Below are 20,271 nucleotides of genomic sequence, written 5' to 3'. Positions count from 1 at the left end.
TGAAGACATCGGAACAAGATTCGAAGTTTTCTGTTCACTCTCCTGATTGATAGTCGTTGAATTCCATTCATTATTCCCGATGATGGGAGCACATAATCATAAAATGGTTTTAAGAAATTCATTCATCACAGACAATCACTCAGTAATTCAACCCAAAGATAGGAAAAAATGAGTGAGGGTAAAGCCCAAACTAAACCACAGGCGTGTCGTCACGCACTAGGGGTGCAGGGGTTCAGGGGCGCAGCTAGGAATTAAGTTTGGCGGGGGTTTTAGGCACAACTAGACCTGGGGTGTGTGGTATGCTCGCCAGGATAAGCGGGAGGTGTGGGGGCACTCCCCCAGAATTTTTTTAGGTAAATGGTTAAAAATTGTGAGTTTTATGGCTTTCTGAGGGATATTTTATCAATTCTTACACTCTTCTATAAGTATATTAATCAAATGAAGTAAAATGGATTAAACCTAAAAGTTTCTCTGAGCTCTGGGGAGGGGGGTTTTTCCCCAAACCCCCCTCGCAGTGCCACTGCGTGGGTCAATAAATATCATTACCTGGGCCACCTATCGCTTCCAGGATTTTTACATGCGGGTGTTCGAAGGCCCGGTCAGAAACCTAGTGCTCTAACCTCTCACGCTCCCCAAAATCACAATAGAAAATAGAAACCGACATTTGAAAAGCGTAGATGGACATATTTTAGGCTCAATGTTGTAGGTACACGAAATAAGGTACAATATATACCATACTCCGTGGTTACCAGATGCGAAGGGTTACTTAAGCCAGTAAATGAGTGAGCGCCGGCGGTCAGGGGTAATGCAAATACTCTATTTTGCGCTGATGTCTAAACAAATTTCGATATTATAATTTTAATAACCATGTAAAAGCTGTTTCGGGGATCTTCCGAAGGCCAATACTGTTGTCTCAGCTGGGTGAACTTATGGAAACTTTTCTTGAATATTTACTTCACCATGTCAACATTAACTTCCATTACCAGAATCCCATAAAACAATAGATAGTCATCCTGCGTCAATTTTTTAAGATTTCATCTAAAAAAACATGCTTAGAATTGGTTTTTACTAATAAATATGCAGAGTAGTGTCAGAAAGATCATCTCATCAAAAACGAATGAAAAAGCCGTTCCATGAATGTTGCGAAGGTCAATAAGGTCGTCTCTGTTTGGTAAACTTGTGGAAACTTGGCTTGAAAATTACCTTCCTATGATAAAGAAAACCGTTTCAACATTAATTTCCAATGCCAGACCCCTCTCATCAAAATGGATAGTCATCCGGCGTCAATTTACTTAGATTTCAACTCAAAAGCCATGCCGAGAATTGGTTTGAACTTGTCGATAGGCATGCAGGGTAATGTCAGCAAAAATCATCTACCACATACGATCATCCGTCGGTTGGCCTAATTGGAAAAACACGAATGAATCTGAGCGGTCACGCTCCCCGACATGGCCTCCGTCCGACTCGCCAATAATTGGAAGCGAATAACATTCGGATGATCCGCAATGGCAAAAGGGCGGAGGAAGCACAAGAGACAAACACACGGCCAATGCATGGAGCACGCGACTCTGTGACCGCTATAAAAGACTCCTATCCCCCACACCTACCCGGGGCTCGCGCACAGCTAATCTGATTTCCCCGGCGGCGACACAGTCGAAAGCGCCAGGCGGAACGAAATCGCCAGCAGATAGTATATCTGTTTACATATTTATATACACTCCATCTCACCCATGTTCTCGGACAATCACAAGCCATTGCCGCGAAACAATTTAATTATCTACGTAGCAGTTAGTAAGGGAAATGAACATAGCATCCTGTGAGATGAAGCTGGCGATGATTTTGCTTATAAAAAGAATTGGCGACAGAAAGCCGATAGAAAATAAGAGTTACCGTGGGAAATATTTTGAGTTTTCCCATATAATAATGTGTTGAAATTTTACTCGGGTTGTCAGCAGGGTGAGTGGTTATGTTTCCGACGTTTCGGTAGCTCTCTATGCTACCATCGCCAGTGTGAAGATTGACTCATCCTCCCTGAAAGCAATGGTAGGAGTGAAGAGGCCGAAACGTTGGAGATGCACAAATTGAAAATGTTGAAAACCCGATAAATTTATTCCTAACTGATTCAGGTAAAATAACGCCTCATTGAAGAGACTGACTAATTGCTTGAAGACCTATAGTAAACCATGCTAGTAGAAATTGTGAACAAAATTTAAAATTGGAATATTTAGCAATGGATAAAATAAATAAATATGCTAACAAATAAACAATTATAGGAGTTATGCGTCCTCTCCATACTAGGTGCGGTTGGATACCAAACAAACTACAACCATTAAGACATGGGCGTACCCAGCGAGGGGCAGGGGGGGGGCAGAAATTGCAAGGTCCTAGAAGCAAAAATTGCAAATCTCTTTATGCAAAATCAGTACTGCGGCTTGCCCCTAAACCATGGCTTTCCCCCCCTAGTTATGATCCTGGGTACGCACTTGCATCAAGGCAATCTATGAAAAGGATAAAAAATATACTATTCTTTTCGGCCTCTTCGTCCATATCCACGGTTTCCAGCGGTCCAAATGAATTCCGCGTCTCTCTCCGCGAATCCGGCAGAACACGGCCGTGATCTGGATATACCCGGATGTTCATTAAACGATTGATGAACGGTATTTGTACATAACGCGAGGCGTGCGATACAAGCGCGCGGGTTCACTTGTGGAGATGGGGTTGCGGAATATATATACACCGCGGCGGCTGAGTGTGCATTAGGAGGGGCCTCGGCTCATCTCATCACCGGAATTCGCCCCGATTGCCCGTGTCGAACAAGCTCCGGCGGTCCACGGTGGGCGGCCGGGTGGACTACTCGGTCGGCAGCGCGGCAATGAATACACTACAACGGGGAACCCCTGCGCCGCCGTGCGAAGCATGATTGGCCACATGCTGTGCCCCTTGATCACCTCGATTGACTTGCATGCCTACTCGGTTTCCGATCCTGTGGTTTTAAAGCGGACGGGAGGCTAGAGCTCTGCGCAATATGATTCTTTAACCCTATCCCCTTCTAGAAGCCTGGCGGACTAGTGCTAGAGCACTTGAAGGATAGAAAGTTACTGGGTTCAAATTCCGGTGAAGCCTTCAGACAACCCTAAACAAAATCCTCAAAGTGCGAGGTGTCATAGGGAAAGGAAGTGGCCCTCAAATACTGAATGTGTGAAGATCACACACCTTTAGTCTAGTCCTGGACTTTAACCTAAAATCCGTCTTTCTTCTCCCAAAGATCACTCTCTTTGCTGACTTACTTCCTTGATCAACGTTATTTCGTCTACACACCCTTACCTGTCGTAACTTTATATCCGTAATGATGTGATCTGTCGAGTTCATAAATTTTCAATTCTATTCCTCACGGCATATTGGTAAATATTGAGTGTACATTTATGGATATGCATTCTATGCCGTGTAAATTTTCGGCAATCGATTAAGATGCGCCCATAAGTGGCAAAAAAATTCAAGCCTCAACGGGACGGACTGGTGTTAGACACTTGGCTTCAATCTTGAGCTCCCTCCGTCTCAAACAAAAGCGATGGATTGGTGGGCATGAGGACCGAGTTCTATTGTGGCTTGGACTCCAATGTGCCCTCTAAAGAAATCCTAGATATATGTAGATCTTCTATAGAGACTCCCTTAAGTCTCCTAAATTAAGATCCTCTAGCGAGGAGGGTATTTTAAAGCGATTATTGATCGTAAATCATTCAGGGATTACAGTTTTAGGAAATAGAAAAGGGAAAGTGAAGGGAATTAGTTTGATTTAAAAGGGTAGTTCAGAGGGGGTTACATGAATCCGATTTGTGGGTGCGATAGAGGGGAGGAGGGAGGTGGAAGAGAGGGGGGATGGCACGGAAGAAGTTGTGGCCATGGTAACCGGGGGAGGGATGTTGGGTGCTACTAGCTACTACCTTATACTAATAGGTTATCGTGAGTGCACGGAAGGAACGGGTCCATTGTCTTGTGAACGGCAGCCTTGGCTGGGACGCTGAGAGTCCTATTTTTAATTCGTTTTTATACGAGGGCTGTTTTTTTTCAACCACCGGTGGGTCATGAACAAAAGACGTAGTAATTGATTAAAAATAGGGTGGTTTCCTATTTTTTTAAATTATCTAAATCGAAATATTATTACTTCTGGAGCAAGTGTTTCTCGCTTTTTCATTTTTAAATGACGATTTCTATTTTTCGCGATTAAATGAAAAGTGAAAAATTTCAAGCCCGTGGGACGTCATTCTGGTTCCGGCTGCCGCTGTGTGAGGCCACCTTGGTGCGAGGCTATGAGCGCCGCTAAGATGCAGGCTGCTAGCAGGTAGCAGAGTATCCTGCTAGCAAGTAGCGATTGGCTTAATTAGGATTATAAATACCCTATCAAACGAAGGAAACTTTACGGCCAAAGACAATTTTAATAAGTGATTATTAAGAAATATTTCCCTGAGCTCTGTGCCTCATGTATGCATTGGTAATCTCAGACTATGTAAAAATCCTGACTACTCGTGTAGCATTTGGGTCCCTACTTTGGGTCACGTGGAGTGGCATCGCATGGGCGCCAATCTGGCCTTTTTCAAGTGAGGTTAAAATTGACATTTAACATTCGTCTAAACTGGGATTTCTAAAACCAAATAATTTGTATATTATTAACACACTAATGGTGGTAACGAATCGCAATCAATGCCTTTCATTTTCTTTGACGAAGGAAACTACCCTATTATTTACTGAAAATATTTGGTGCCATGGCCTCCTCGGGTTGTAAACAAAGCCAAAGAGAAGTGAAAGGATGCATGTTTAAGAAAGGCTTAGGGGGTGTAAGTAAGCAGGAGGGATTATCATGTGAGAGGGTATATTCGCAGGTCCACTTGCGGCACATGGTATTAGAGGGAGGGGAATATCCCGAGTTGTAATATAGTGAAATCACCACTGGGGCCGGGGGAAGGGGGTTTGGTCGAAAAGGGAGAATGAAGGGGGGTAGGGCAGAGTGCGGTAACATCTGCGTCCGGATCCGCCGGCGTCATTTTCCCCCGACATATGATTGGCCAGATGCATGATGGGAAACGTGAAACGAGAGGAAACGAGAGAGAGGAAAGGGATTGAGAAATTGAGAGGGAGGAAGCCGTTGGAGACGTGATTGCGTTTAAAGATGTGCGAGAAAGAGAGAGATTTGAGAGCGCCATCATTTGGGAGCGGAGGGTGAATGAACATTGACGATTGGCGCCGAAAAGTGTTAAACCACTGGGTAAGGATATCGATGAGGAGATAATGTGACGTCAATCATGAGTCCTACGTCACAATATAAATAATGACGTCACGATAGAGATATTTGCGAGCGCCATCGTTCTGAAATGGAGGGGGAATAAACGTTGACGCGCCAACGATTGGCCCGAAAATGGTAAGACCATTGGGTAAGAATGAACATTGACGATTGGGGCCGAACAGTGTTAAACCACTGGGTAAGGATATCGACGAAGAGATAATATGACGTCACCTAAAATGAGTCCTACGTCACAATATAAATAATTATGTAACGACAGAAATATTTTCGAGCTCCTTCATTTTGAAACGGAGAAAGAGTAAAAATTGACGCGCCAACGATTGGCTCCGAAACGAGTTAAACTATTGGGTTAGAATACAGATAGAAAGAGAGGATGACGTCACTCACAATAATTCCTACGTCACAATTTAAATAATCACGTTACGAAAGAGGGATTTGCTAGCGCCATCATTAGGGAGCGGATAGAGAGTGAACTTGCGCCGTACGCGCCGATGATTGGCACCGAAAGGTGTTAAACCATTGGGTACGAATATCGATAAAAAGAGAGTATGACGTCACTCTAAATGAGTCCAATTTCATAATTGTGATTTATAAGTTTAGCTGCGGATTGGCTTCACAGGTCGCATACTTCGCTTTCTTTTAAATGCAAGCCTTTGCTTTTTAAGTTTAATCCGTTCTTCACATTCCATGCCATGGAAGGGGATCATCACGAAGGCAACCCTAGATCTGTGGATTGGCATCTAAGGATTGAAGCTGAACTCTGTCTTACGGTCAATGCCCAAATATCCTATTATTATTCCGCATTATTCAATCATCTCAATGTCTGGTAAAAAAAATTAGTGCAACGTTGGATCTTTATTCGGAGGTAGACCCATTGTATTCATCAGTGGCATAACTATGGGGGGATGAGGGGATAGATCCCCCCCCCCAAACCTAACAGAAATAAAAAATATTCAAAATATTGTCTAGTTTTGGCATACAACAACTGCATCTGCCTATAGTTAAGCGCTAAAATCATGTAAAATGTATTTCCAGGCATGTCATAAAAATTTATGAATCTAAGGGATCCGGAGGCCTGACTGGCGGTAATGCTAGGATTCTTCACCACGAGATTTGTGGAGAGATTCGCCTACTTACACCACTGGATGTAACTGTGGGGGGATGAAGGGAGAGATACCCCCAAACCTCAGAGAAATAAAAAAGTTATTTAAAAATATTGCATAGTTTTGAAATTCAATAGCTATATCTGCTCAAAGTTAAATTTTGAGTGCCAAAATTATATAAAATGCATTACCAAGCATGTAATATTTCACAAATTTTCCCATATCCCCGTTGCATGGGGTGGGTTGCCCTCTCAGCCCCTCCTCCTCTCCCTCAAAGCATATTCCTTGTTACGCCACTGGCATTCGTCACCATTTCGTCTTAAACTCGAAAAAAAATATTTTATGCCAATATTTGACAAGCTCGGAGAAAGTGCGCGATATTTTTCTCACTACATTTTCAGGTTTTCGCATTGGTTTGGAATCTTTTATCATCCCGCAAACCCAGGAACCGGAGAATGGTGGAATCGCATAGCTTCCTTAAGCGCGGACCGGTAAAAGAGAAATTTTTGCCTACGGACCTGTCCGCGATGGAAGGGATAACATATGGCGGTAGTTTTATTAATACGACCAGATTCAAGGGTTTACCGCTTTTTAGTTCACAGATTAGCCAAGCATTTGCTCCGAGAGGGAAGATTGATTTTCGCTCTCGGATGGTCAAAGATTTACTTTCAAGAGCTGGGCATACACCCAGCGAAGGTGAATTTTTTTTTTCGTCTAATGAGAATTCAAGATTCAGGAGCCAGATGGTGGATTGGATTAATGGGTTGCACCTCAATACATCATGCCCGCCGTGGCACATTTTCAAAATTATTTTTTTCAGCAGTCTTCAACTAACATTGCACTGATAAGACTAGAAAATATTCCTGAACTCAGTTTGAACGCTACCAAAAGGTTTCTTCAATTATATTCCAAAACTATTACTTATTGAGGCTTTGTACATTAATAGGACCGTTGTTCACCTAATTGAATAAACTATCCAAAACTTACTTGCCATAAACTGCCGCCTGCCTTTTTATAAATGAAACTATTTATAATTTCATTTGGTATAATGTCATTTAGAAAAATATGATTTTTTATATTTTTCTAAATGACATTATACCTAACTTCCTTCATTATTTCCTTGTTATATTTACGGTTTTTAATGCAGATTTATATTTCATTTGATTTAGCGATGCTGGCATTTGGCTTTGCGATGCTGCATGTTAAGCGCCTGCTTTAATACAAGCTTTAACAAAACATGAAACTGCGGGACTGTTAATTTATTTTCAGGAAATTTCTTTTACGCTGACAGTTATAAAATTAAGTTTTTCATGGTCATCCTACAGGTCTGAGCCTGGTGCCGACCTAACCTATTCATTCGTAAACTTTGTTATATTCTTCCACAGTAACATATCTCTGGTTATAATTACCTGGTTAGCATATCATTGGTTAAAACTCAAACAGTCATCATCGGATGCAAGATTTTTTTAAAAATCTTATTAAAGGATTAATAAATGGTTGACCAATACTTCTAGCACTTTTTTCATAGAATTAAAAAAATATTTGCAAAGTTTTCTTTTGTTATTATTTTTAATCCAATAGGCATAAATTAATGCGTATTGATCTTGTTATCTACTATTCTTATAGTTTATATTACAGCGAGGGCAGTATTTATGAGATTTTTTCATAAGGTTTTATCTCTGTTCATGGTGTCACATCTCCAATACCAATCGTAATTCCTTCCATTGCATTATCCTTCATATTTATCCGTTGTCATTAACTCTTATCGAGTCGGTGGGTAGGTAAGCAAGCGATTTCCCTTGATTAATTGTCAGCGCACCTCGGACATCGCTTGGAGCACATCGTAAACAGCGGAAAAATCACATTCCACTCGATAAGGGACCCTTATGTTCCTGTCGCGATACCCCTTATGCCTTGCTCCGCCAACGATGGTGACATACGCCGTCGGTAGTAATTAACTGCGGTCGAGATGACGGAAACAAAATTTGAAACGGTATCGTAAATTAAATAAGGGGAACGTGATAGTGGGCCGGGAGCCATGGCAACGCCTACACCCGTGTCCTTTGCGCGAGAGTCTTCGGGATCACTTAATTGTTTCTCATCGGCGATGATAAAGCCCTCGAGGAAGTATCTGTCCCGCGTCCCGCTCATATGATTTCACGAAAAGCCATATGAGACTATTGACTTACGCCGTGTTGACACCAAGTTTCTGATAATAATCGACCTTGTTACCTTTTTCGCGATATGCTGTAATGCGGCGGAATAACTGAGGGATCTGACTCGATAAAACATTTGACTCATTGGACGGCTAAAATTTTCGACTAGAATGCGGTCTAACTCTGTTTTTAATATCGTATTCTTTGCATTTTACTCAATTACTCTGATAAAACATCATTCGTTTTTGGGAAAATAAATGAAAAGCACATGCTATGTGAAGCAATATTATGACACAAGAGCTAACACATACCTAAGGACGCTGAGGTAAAAATTAAATCTTTTTCACAATTATTGATGATGGCAATGGCCAAAGTATGGGAACTTAATCATAATCAAAGTGCTCTAAGTTCGTCAATGAATTTTGAGTGCGCAATAACTATTTCTGATTTAACAGTTGAAATTTATAATATTTTGTTTTACTATTTTCTATAAACAGCGGTATATTTGTTTAGAAATTCTTAATAATAATAATAATAATGAATTCTAATCCGAATCCTGAAATCGAATAAAATTTGTTGCAGTGCAGGGTAGTCGAAAATAAAAACTTCAAAAATGGGGAAAAATCAGCTGTTTCTGTCAACAGAACGGTTCGTTTCCGTTTTTTTCGCCCGGATTTTCTAACTGATATGTAAATACATATTAATTTTCTACTCTTATCTTTCGAGATTGATTTCGGTACGGAAGCATTCCGAGTATCCATTACTTTTAATCAGGTGGATTCATGGCTAGGTGCCGTAATCAATTGTGAGCTTCCGGTGTATCCCCTCAGAAGATATATCCTATTCATTGTGATTAACATTGCAACAATAAGAAAAATACTGATTCAAACAGTTGGATGAATGTATTTAAGCAAAAGGAATTAGTTTTCAGGAGAGATTGATTTAAAGTTGTTGGGGAACTAATAATCAATAGAAAATATGCTCTGTCAAGGTATCGTCATGTGAAGGCACTAAAACATTAAGATTTTTGAACATAAAAAATGTATACTTAAATTGCAAAAATATTTCACACTATGGAGTATCGCAATAATTTATAGTTATCAAAATCACGCTTCATAAAATTTAATAAATATCAAGGACGGCCATGCCTATCCAGGAATGTTATCCGTTTTAACACTATGCGTTAAAAGACTAAACCATTTAACCCATGGTTACTTGCCGCAACCAATATTGAGAGATTCCATCCCAGAAGATATCCCATTAATTGTTATTGACTATATCAATATTTTTAACCAAAGAAAACCAACTAACTAACTGGTTACCTATGACATTTATCGTATTCCTTCCCAACCGACAGTCCTGGACCGGTCGCCCCCCCCCCCCCACCCGCAAAAACTCCATCCCTGCAAGTGTGTGTTCGCCGCGACCGAGGAGTGTTGATATCTGCGTCGGAGACCATATGTCGCCAAGTCTCCGCTATAAGACACACTATCACTCACGATAGCTTCCACACACTCTCTCTCTTTTTCTCTCGCTATCTGATAAATTCCGTTCTCCTTATCGCAATCTCTTTCCCTCTCGCCTCCAACAATCATTATTTCTCCACTTCCCAACACCCGCTCAATATTCCACCAGCGTCCAATGCAACCTATTCCCACCCTCTCTCTCTCTCCAACACACACACCATCGATATATCGCTTGAAAACATCCCCCGTGCCTCTCTTAATGCCCCAACTTGGTTGTTTCGTCGGCAAAATTGGACTTTTTCCCACACACAGCAACAGCAACACCCTATTCCGTATCGATAGTATATTACGCTTTCCGAAAGAGACCTGCCTGTCTTTTAAGTTAGACCGGGAGAGATATGATGGAGCAAGTTATGGAATCTTTCGTCCATAGATTGGGAAAGGGCAAGTTCCACGGAGAGTATTGACCGAGATCCACGATTTAAGGAACGCTCACAGGGACACAACCTCTCGCTAGCTTTAAGTCTGTAGATCCTTCTTCCTCCTCGCTCTGAGTTATATCTGATCTTGTAATGGAATAGCTTCTCCATAAAGCAGCACTCGGAAAACTATGTATATTATGAAGCATCCAATTAAATCTATTTGATTAATTTTCTGGATCAATATTCTTTCTGTGAATGGATTATTCTGTGGAGGAGAGACTGAAGCTACAGAGGTAACCAGTTAACAGAAAAATGCAGACTTAACGCCATTCCGATGATTTATTTATTGTATTTAAGTATTTTACCTGTTAAGATTAAACTTTTACACAAAACACTATGCATATCATCCCCGCCTGCCTCTTTTACGGAATTGGAGTAACAGTTACAATCCACAATATGGTTTATTCCCTTTTGACCTACCCATGAATCCTGTTCTCTTACCTCTTCCCCGCTGACCTAAATTTCTTCCTTTAAATATGGTTATTTTCATGATATCATGAGTAATATACAACTTAGAGCATCAATTCATTTACTTTCAATGAATGCTTTATGAACGCCACCATCGTGGTAATTCGACGCAACGTGAGTGAAATCCTTCTTTGGTAAGGTTATTGTTAAAACATTATTTTAATTCCCCTTTCATTAAGCCCTGTCCGTATTTAGAGAAATGAGGATGTGTAAATTGCATGAAACTTCAATTGAATTAATATTGAATTAAAATTTACAGCAATTTTGCACAATAATTTAATAATTCACGACCGGTTTGAATGAATTTAGTACTATTTTCTCATGACCGGAAGATAATACAAGATGCATTAAAACCGGACGTGGAGTAAAATGAAATTATTCCGGAAAATTTCCAGTGACTATTTATTTATTAATTCCTCCATATTGAGCCTGAAAAAACTCTTCATCATCGTTTCAACTATTTTGCGTTATTCCTTCACTTACAAACGAGCGTTTATTCACTCATTCACACAATACATTCCTTCACGCACGTGAGAGCACAAGATGGGGTTGATCGTGTGCGATACGCTTTCCGGTTGTGTAGATGGCGTGTGTGATTTCCCGCCGACAAATTGAGGGGGCGGGATAAGAGATCCCCTCACTCACTACCTCGCACCCCCGATTCGCCCCCCAACTCCACTGAATGCCGCCCTAACACCCAGATACTACGAGAAGGGGCGCTTTATGTGACAGGGCGGGGAGGGGAATATGTTCGTACAACGGGGTGGTTGGGGAGGAGGGGAGGTTTTGTTGGATACAAAGATACAAAAGACGGGGGTTGGAATTGGTGGCTGGCGGAGGGAGGGAGAGGAGAGTGCATCATGGGAATACAGAATGAGTGGGGGTGGGGGAGGAGCAATCGTTGAAATTTCCACCCCAGCCCTATCTCATCCCATTCACTCTGACTGCGCCTTTTGATGCATATAAAGAGTGCGCGATACCCTGCTCGTGAGACTGACCCCTGTATTTCCAAGGATGAGGGATGCTCAACCACCAGTTTCCATCTTCCTCAGCCCCGGTCCTCTTGGCACCCTCATTTCCACCTCCTTTCATAAATTCCGCTCTGACCCATCCGTTGTAAGGCTTCTTCCCACGGACGTATAAAATCGTTACAGGTTTGATTTGGTGGAATATTGTTATATCCATGATAAAAACACAAATGGTAATTTCCACACTATTTAATTCACCACTCAACGACCGACCATGGCTTAAACACTTTGTAACTGTGTAGGCCCTTTGTTTCAACAACTTGAAAATGACATAAAATGTTGAAACCATGATCGGTCATTGAGTGGTGAATTAAATAGTGTGGAAATAATCACTTGTGTTTTTATCATGGTTCTTTCCACGGTTTCGGCCGATGCACTTCAATCTCCCGTTTCGCTATTTCTTTTCCCGGGTAGGAAGAGAACGGAAATTATGAAGGCAAGTATTACCTTTTATTAAACCTCTATTTGAGCATAGCAGCATATGTATCATTGCCGAATTTAATTGATTGAAAATTCGAATCATTAAAGCAAACGTTAACGATAGCAATGAATTTCCTATGGTGGTAATTTATCGCAACATTGAGATAGTTACATAAATTTTTATTTGTATTATTCCGTTATTTGTGGTGTATTTTCACTGGCGGGGTAAATGCATTCCCAGTTTGAAAGTATAATACCGTCTTCATAGAGTATTCTACCGGATAAGCTAGGTTTACAATGGATCTTTTCGCAGATCAACCCCGTCCGTCTTGCTTCTCAGCTTGAATTTCCATCTTAAATCCCCAACACTGCCTCCTGTCTTTCATTATTTCTATTAATACTTCTATTCTTTTCCCTTCCTCGCATATCCAATATTCTTCCTTCAAACACTGTTTATATTATCCTCTCCCTGAAGTAAAAAAAAAACTTAAGCTGAAAAATAACGATTGAAAAAAATAAACCACTTCAGAGTTAATCTCCGTTTCAGTAGAAAAAACAGCTACTCACTTTTTTGCGTAGGTTCCACGATCGAACCAATTCATTTCATCGAACCGGTTACATCCATCTAACCGGTTCACTCCATCCAACCGGTTCACTCTATCGACCCAGTTCATTTTATTGAATCGATTCAACCCCCGTCGCTAATGATTGTTTTTAAACCCTGAATCTAAAATGAAAAAAATTCATTTCACTATAAATAATCGGTTCAGTAGAAAAAAATTCACTTTTCTAAAGCCGGTTCGATTTATCAAACCGATTCATTTCATCGAATTTGTTAACCGGTAAAGGTACACTATCCAACCGGTTCACTCGACCCGATTCATTTAATTGAACCGATTGAACCACCGTCGCAAATGAATTTTTTGAAGCCGTGAATCGGTTCGCGATTTCATGCACCTACCGCCCAGCCCTACCTCACACAATACAGCCAGCCAACCACCCTCCTCGGCGCAACCACCTTCGCCCCTGATCCCATTCGTCCAATCCGCCCTCCCCTACTGCCCCCACCCTCTCTCTCTCTCTCCACCCTCCTCTTGACTCTCAATCGAAGCGTGGGGTATCGTTCAATTACAAGTGAGTGGGTACACTAATGAAGAGGGCGGTTCTGTGGCTCTGCCTCGCTAGCGGGGAAGGGGTGACAATGTATTGGGTCGGGAGGGTTAGATAATGTTCGAGGAAAGGGGGCCGATCGGTGCTTTGGTTGGTCGGCAACGTGTTGGGGATAGTCAGCATCAAACTGAATTGTGGATGGCTCTACGGCTACGGTTGTTCAAGTGGTCTTGGCGATTGACGGCTGAAATCCGACAACGGCACTAACGAAATGGAGATATTGAGCATATTAGTCAGCTAAACATAATAGACCGTGCCGAATCACACCTTTTGTTCACTGTAATGTTTCGCAAAGTAACGCCTGAAAAATTACAAATAGTTTTTGAAGATACTCAATGATAAGTCAATCAAATCCAAAGCAAAGCGAAACGATTGCATAATCGTGCGATGACTTTCTCTTAAAAATGAACTGATGTCGAAATGATTTTTCTCGGTAGATTCCCACGGTTAATGATTTCCAATACCTACTAGATATTCAATGGTAAGTTCATTTCAAATTCAAAGTGATCCCTGAGTCTTCTTCCTTCACGATATAACTATAGCATTACTAATACAGGAAATTCATACACCTATTAATTGAAATAAGTTTATTTGAAAAATTCCACTTTGGAAAGTCTATAAAGTGGATATTAAAACTCAAATATTGTTCAGTCAGCCGCAATATTCTCTTACCCAATCCTACTATCATTTTGATGCTTTGGTAGATACATGCTATAAACTGAGTCCCTCTTGAGGATTAACCTTATAATCTAGAGACTCCTACCTAACTCTGAGGAAGGTGGCAATGCGCCACCGAAAATTTAGTACTGTGAGTGTTTTTTATCTTTTTTTGTGTACTGTGAGTCCACCCAACCTGGGATTCTTTTATGTTATTTACATCGTCGAGGAACATTTCGAAGTGTCTTTTAATGATAAAAGTTATTTTAATCGATTTTTTTTAATCTGAAGTGATCAGGACTTAGATATTGAGCGAAAAATCCACTGAGGAAAAATCATTCGCCTCTGTGAATTTTTCGCACAATTTGTGCATTGGGGGTGACTCCGTAATAGTTATCACCATGGCTAGTCCCCGTATACTTAAATAAGGTTAGATATTGAGGTTGCATCTCACTACATTCTCTTTCATAATTAAAAAAAGTTCATTATTTTGTTTAACTTATATGATGCATGAATGGTCTCTCTTCTTTCATAATAATAATAATAATAATATGATTGATATACTTGACCCATATGAGGAATAAATAGATTCTTTCTTCTTCCATAATGATAATATGATTATTATACTTAACTTACATGGGGTATAAATAGAGTCTACTCTTTTATAGTAATAATATGATTAGTATGCGTAACTTATATGAGGTATAAATAGAGTCACATATGAGGGGGATACATTTCAAAACATGAAGAATTAACAATTTGCCACCGCCAGCAATGGAGCAGTTAGTGTTAGCATAACAGTCCACTGCCTACAATAAGGTTTTCTCCCACCTTTTACCCCTGTCTGCCGTCCATATCCTTTCCCCACCCCCCCCCCAATTTACCCTGTCGTCCACCCACACAAGTCCCTCTCACCTGCCCAACGGTCACTACACAAAACCCTTCCCCCTTCCCCCTCCAACCCACACCCACGAAAGGCCTTTATTCAACCCGACTACGCTTCCTGAGCACAGTCGTAACTGTTACACTCAATCTCCCGGGATGGCCTTTGATGGTCACGGCAAACACCGTAGTGGCGCGGCAAATACCTCCTCCTCCCCCCTCCTCCGAACGTATCCTCCCACCCACCCTCTTCAATGGTTCTACCCCTCCCTCCCCCTCACCCACCCCCTTCGCCCTCTCTCTCTCCGGGGTCGGACTGCAATCTGTGGAAATCCTGTAGCTGCGGTCACCGTTGCGGTGTATTCGGTGGCCATAAAAATATCTGGAAAAATTACATCGGCCGCAGGCTTCGAGGTTTGGAAAAAAATATATACATATACACACACGCGCGCACACATATAAAGGAAAGGGATCGGAAGGAAAACGGGAAAAATGTGGAGAAAAGAAGGGTGGAAGAGAGAGAGAGGAAAAAAACTCGCGATCGAGGCTGGCAACAAGGGTGGACGCGTTACGAGGGATAACAGAAGGAAAGGAGGAGAGAAGAGGAGATAAAGGTGAATGAAACGGGGAGGTAAAGAGAATGAGATGAAAAGAAGTCGCTGTGGATACGAACGAGGGGAGAAACCGCGTGAAACGCCGATTAATGGACAATTTTCGCAGTTCATCAGGACCACCGATTGTGATTTACGCCCCAAAAACCCCTCCCCGCCCTTGCGCACGATATGGTTTGGTTATTAAAAAAAAGGAAGGGGGTGAAGGCGATGATTTTTTTTTTTTCGAAAAAAAAAATATATAAAAGTTATGAAACGCCATAGCGTAGTCATGCGATGAAAGGCTGGGAACAAGCCCAGGAATTATGTTAGTTTTTATTTATTTTTTAATGCTAAAGCCAGGCTTTTGTTTTTACAACGGAGATATTGTGCAAGAAAAAAAATAATTTTTTTATTGCTTGCTTTTTGCTCTTGTGGTCGACGTGATCTTTGTTGCCTACACTCCCGGGGGTATTTTTTAATGCGAGACCACTCTCTCGGTTTTCGTGTGTTCGGGCACGACGTTTATGGGCCTCAAATATATGCACAAGGTTTTCACCCCGGAGATGAGCTCTAGGCCGGGGCCATCAAACCGCTCCATTAATGTGAGGTCCGGTCGCTGATGACACGCCGTGCGACGACGAATAATAACAGATCCGCCCCTGTATATGCGCCACGTATAAATAGCCACAGCGACCGCCGAGAACTATTCATTCGCCATAAATCTCGTTCCGTAAACTGCAGGGAGCTCTTTCCATCGCTCACGAGAGGGGAGAAGTATCGAAATTTTTTATCGTTTGGTTATGATCGGTGATCGCTCTACCATTCTTTGAAGTGATGGTCGGCTATTTAAAACGAGGAGTAGGAAGATATATTTTGTCTAGTCACCTTGGAAATTTCCCCATTTAACCCGTGTTAAAAACGAGAAAAGTGGCTAATATTAAATTGTATGTTTCTCAATGCCTTGGCCATTTTTTATCATTTACAAGCAAATACTGACAGTTGATCCTTCTAAACATTTTTTAGTGAATTTACCTACGTTGGGAACTTAAAGAAAGTAAAAATATTATATCATTCATTGAAGTAGGTAGTCAGTGTTTATGCACGTTTTCCAACAGGTTTGAATGAATATGAGTAAAATTAAGGGGTGCATGCAGAATTCACGCACTTTCTCCTGTACAATTAGGTGTTTAATTATCAACTAGACGATATCAGTAATTTTTTTCCTTTCAGCATCTCAAATATACCTTAATTTTTGATACTACTGTAGTAATATCTTTTATCTAAAAATAAGTTGGAAACGCAAGGCTGCAAACAAGAGAAATCGAACAAATATCTTTGCCATTTCATAAGAAAACGGAATAAGATGATTATGTGATTTAATTTTTTCATTTTCCGCAATGTCATCGTTCTATGTTGATTTTATGGCGGCATTAGTTATTATTGAAAAAAAAATAAGATTTTTTGGTTGGCACAGTTTGTTTGTTCTGCTTTTATGGGAATTAAATGGCTTTAAATCTTCATCGAAGCCCCTGACATGCATTTTATTTTGGAAGCCGGCAAAATATAAACTCTTCTTGATTGATTCTGAAATTGACTAGGATTGTATCAAGGGAGATGCATAAGATGATGTTTTCGGACAGTCCACAGCTCAATTCTTATCAACACAAACTTTGCTGTTGGTATTTACGGTGGAGTTAACTGCAAAAGAAAGAAAACGATGCGAGACCGATGTCACCGCGCTCATGCTAAGCGCCTTTACGGTTGCGCAGCAGTTTACGAGGCTCGCGAGCCCGTTTGCAGCGAGAGAAAGAGGATAGCTTGGAACAGAAGAAATATACTTGGCGCAATCGGTAGGAATTTGCGGTTAGTGTCGCGTGTGTGCTGCGGCGTGCAGATTTAAGGTGTACATCCACTCGGCTCCCTCTTGTAGTGTTTAACGGGCACGATGAGCACCGACCGTTTGTGTCTATATCGCCCTTTCGAAAGGCGGAATTGGAGCCACCAGGAAGGAGTGGGTAAATTGCTAGAGATGCCCCCACCTCCTCCCCCCAACGACCCAATCAGAGGGCGAGAAAGACGCTGGGAGTATTAATGGAGGAGAGAAAAAATTAAACGGCTGTGCGCGGCGACGTTAATTCCCAATCGATAGTAATTTCGGGGGATTCCGCCGGCGAAAGGTTCGGTGTACGGTTTTGCTCGTGTGTGGGTGGAGAGAGGGTAGGAGGAGTAGGGTGGAGGACGGAGGGGTGCGATGAAATGTGGGGGGGAAAAGGAGAAAGGGGTGTGTAGCTACTACGCGTTTGCGCCCAGCGGTCGTCTCTCCGTCGATGGGGCCCTCTCTAGTGGCCGGGATCGCAGTGATGACTGCCGCCGCCGTGGAAATAGTGAGTGGCGAGCGTATACAACGCGGCGCTCCGCCCCACATTCAGCGAGGTCCCCGGCAGAAAGGGTTTGAGATGAAAAGTCATTCTGCAACGGCGTGACAGTGGCTTCACCCTTTTTAAGGAGGTTGCTACATGGCACAAACGGAATCAAACACGTAAATAATTTGCTAGTATTTGATATTCCTCGATCACTAACAACTATTTCCAATTTCAATTGATTACTTTATATTTGAATACATTTTGAGGGATCTAATGAAGATTAAAAATAAATAATATATATAAAAAAAGCATTTTAATTCCAAATAAATTTAATATTGCACGACCTAGGTTACGACGTGGTACTTTATAATCTGGTACAGAGGCGTAACTATGGGGGGATGTGGGGATAGATCCCCCCTCAAAGCCTCAATACATTAAAAAAATGTATTTTAAACTTGTGTCTTGTTTTGACATTTAATAACTTCATCTGCTTCACGTTAATTTTTTTATTACTAAAATGATGTAATATGTATTTCCAGGCATGCCACTTTCCAAAAATTTTCCCTTACCCCCGTTGCCTCTGGGGGGGGGGGGTCAACCACCCCAGACTATCCCATCCCCTCCAAAGCATATTCCTAGTTTTGCCACAGATCGGAGGTATATGCAAATGTTCCAGTTGATAACGTGTCACGTTGAAACCCAGGTCGTACAGTATTAAATTTATGTGGAATCACAAGGTTTTTTACATTTAATTATGTTAGATCGATTCCATGAAGTCACGTCTGGGATAACGAAGATTTGAAAACATACCACTTTATCACCGGTAGAATATCCACACCGTTAAAACCCTTCTTTTCAATTTTTTCTGGGTTATTTTCACGAAAATGCTGAATTATCTTCTTCCAATAATATTACTTCATCGACTGACGTCCACAAGAACTGGCTTTCCGTGCTGTGTTTCCTGCTTATTTTATTTAAAAATGGGCATAATCAGTTTAGCTCTTCATGCAGTTATTCATCAACCATACGAAAAATGTTGCTTAATGCAGAATATGTATCCAAAAACTGCAGACATCTCAAAAATGTGGATTAGCCACATGAACCGAAATAAAAATAATTACGTCAACAGCCCAAGTTTTGAGCTTTCGCACATTAAAGTCAAATCACGTTATGGTTGGAAGGAAATTACTTAGCTTTTCTACAAAAACACACACTTTATTGCCGACTAGTTTCGGTTACACTGTACCATTTTCAAGACTTAGACAAGCGAAGTAATTTCCTTCCAACCATAAAATGGATTTCTACAAAGTGAAGGCCTCAACAATTCAGTGCATCAAATCACGTTAGTTACACGAAAATGGCGCTACCGTCGGCTAAAAAATTCGGAAAATTTGTTGCCATAAAAACACAAGTAATCAATTATCCACATATCCATCAACCTTGAGGTTCCTGGTGTAATATAAGAGCCGGACTTGTGGACCCAGCCCCGGGGGCGTAAACCCGCGGAATCTGTTCTAGGTTTCGATCCAACCCCTGCTCATCGCTCACTTCTGCTGGTTTCTGCAAGAGCCGACACTGTGGCAGAGGCGGCTCCATGGAAGTCATTGAGGACAGGCATTTATTCACCCGATCCCGCACGATTGATTCCGGGCTTTCTTTCCGGTCGTCTTCTTCTAACGTTCGCCCATGTTGCTCCCCACCCATGAATTCCAACAAACTCTATTTTCAGCCTTTATCCTCTTGTCATCGTAAGCGGTACATCCCACATCCATCGCCAATGCGTTTACAACTTCATAAATAACTTTAATCATGCTTTAATTAAACTTTTTTCGGGTTTCCGAGCGGGTAAGATATTCGAATTTTCGGGTTCCGACTCGTCACCCATTCTCAAGGCTAACCGAAACGTCGCGACGTGTCGGCGCTCTTCGAATAACTTACCCGCGTCTCAACCCGAAAAAAGTTTAAATATTCTGTTCGCCGGGAAAGTGTAAAATCTTACATGCTCTAATAACATGAAGTTCTAGGCTATCCTCTCTGTCATTTGCCTCGGATTTCACCTTCTGTAGGTAATATCCTTTATGAAGTTGTTGTGCTTATTGTTGTCCGAAAAGCTTTTTTCTCTTGCTTTAATTTTATCATTTGTTCTCTTTCTGCATGGACCTCTTTAGTACTCGCTCGTTTGTTTTT

General features: G+C 41.4%; 1 protein-coding gene across 1 annotated transcript in view; it reads right to left on the bottom strand.

The window, feature by feature from the left end:
- The window catches only part of LOC124155251 (homeobox protein Nkx-6.1-like), a 143,032-nt gene that overhangs the window by 100,410 nt on the left and 22,351 nt on the right, over nt 1-20,271 (bottom strand). The gene's annotated exons all lie outside the window — the stretch shown is intronic.

Source organism: Ischnura elegans, chromosome 3 (genome assembly GCF_921293095.1).
Source record: "Ischnura elegans chromosome 3, ioIscEleg1.1, whole genome shotgun sequence".
Taxonomy (NCBI): Eukaryota; Metazoa; Arthropoda; class Insecta; order Odonata; family Coenagrionidae; genus Ischnura; species Ischnura elegans.
This window is presented reverse-complemented; position numbering and strand designations above follow the sequence as displayed.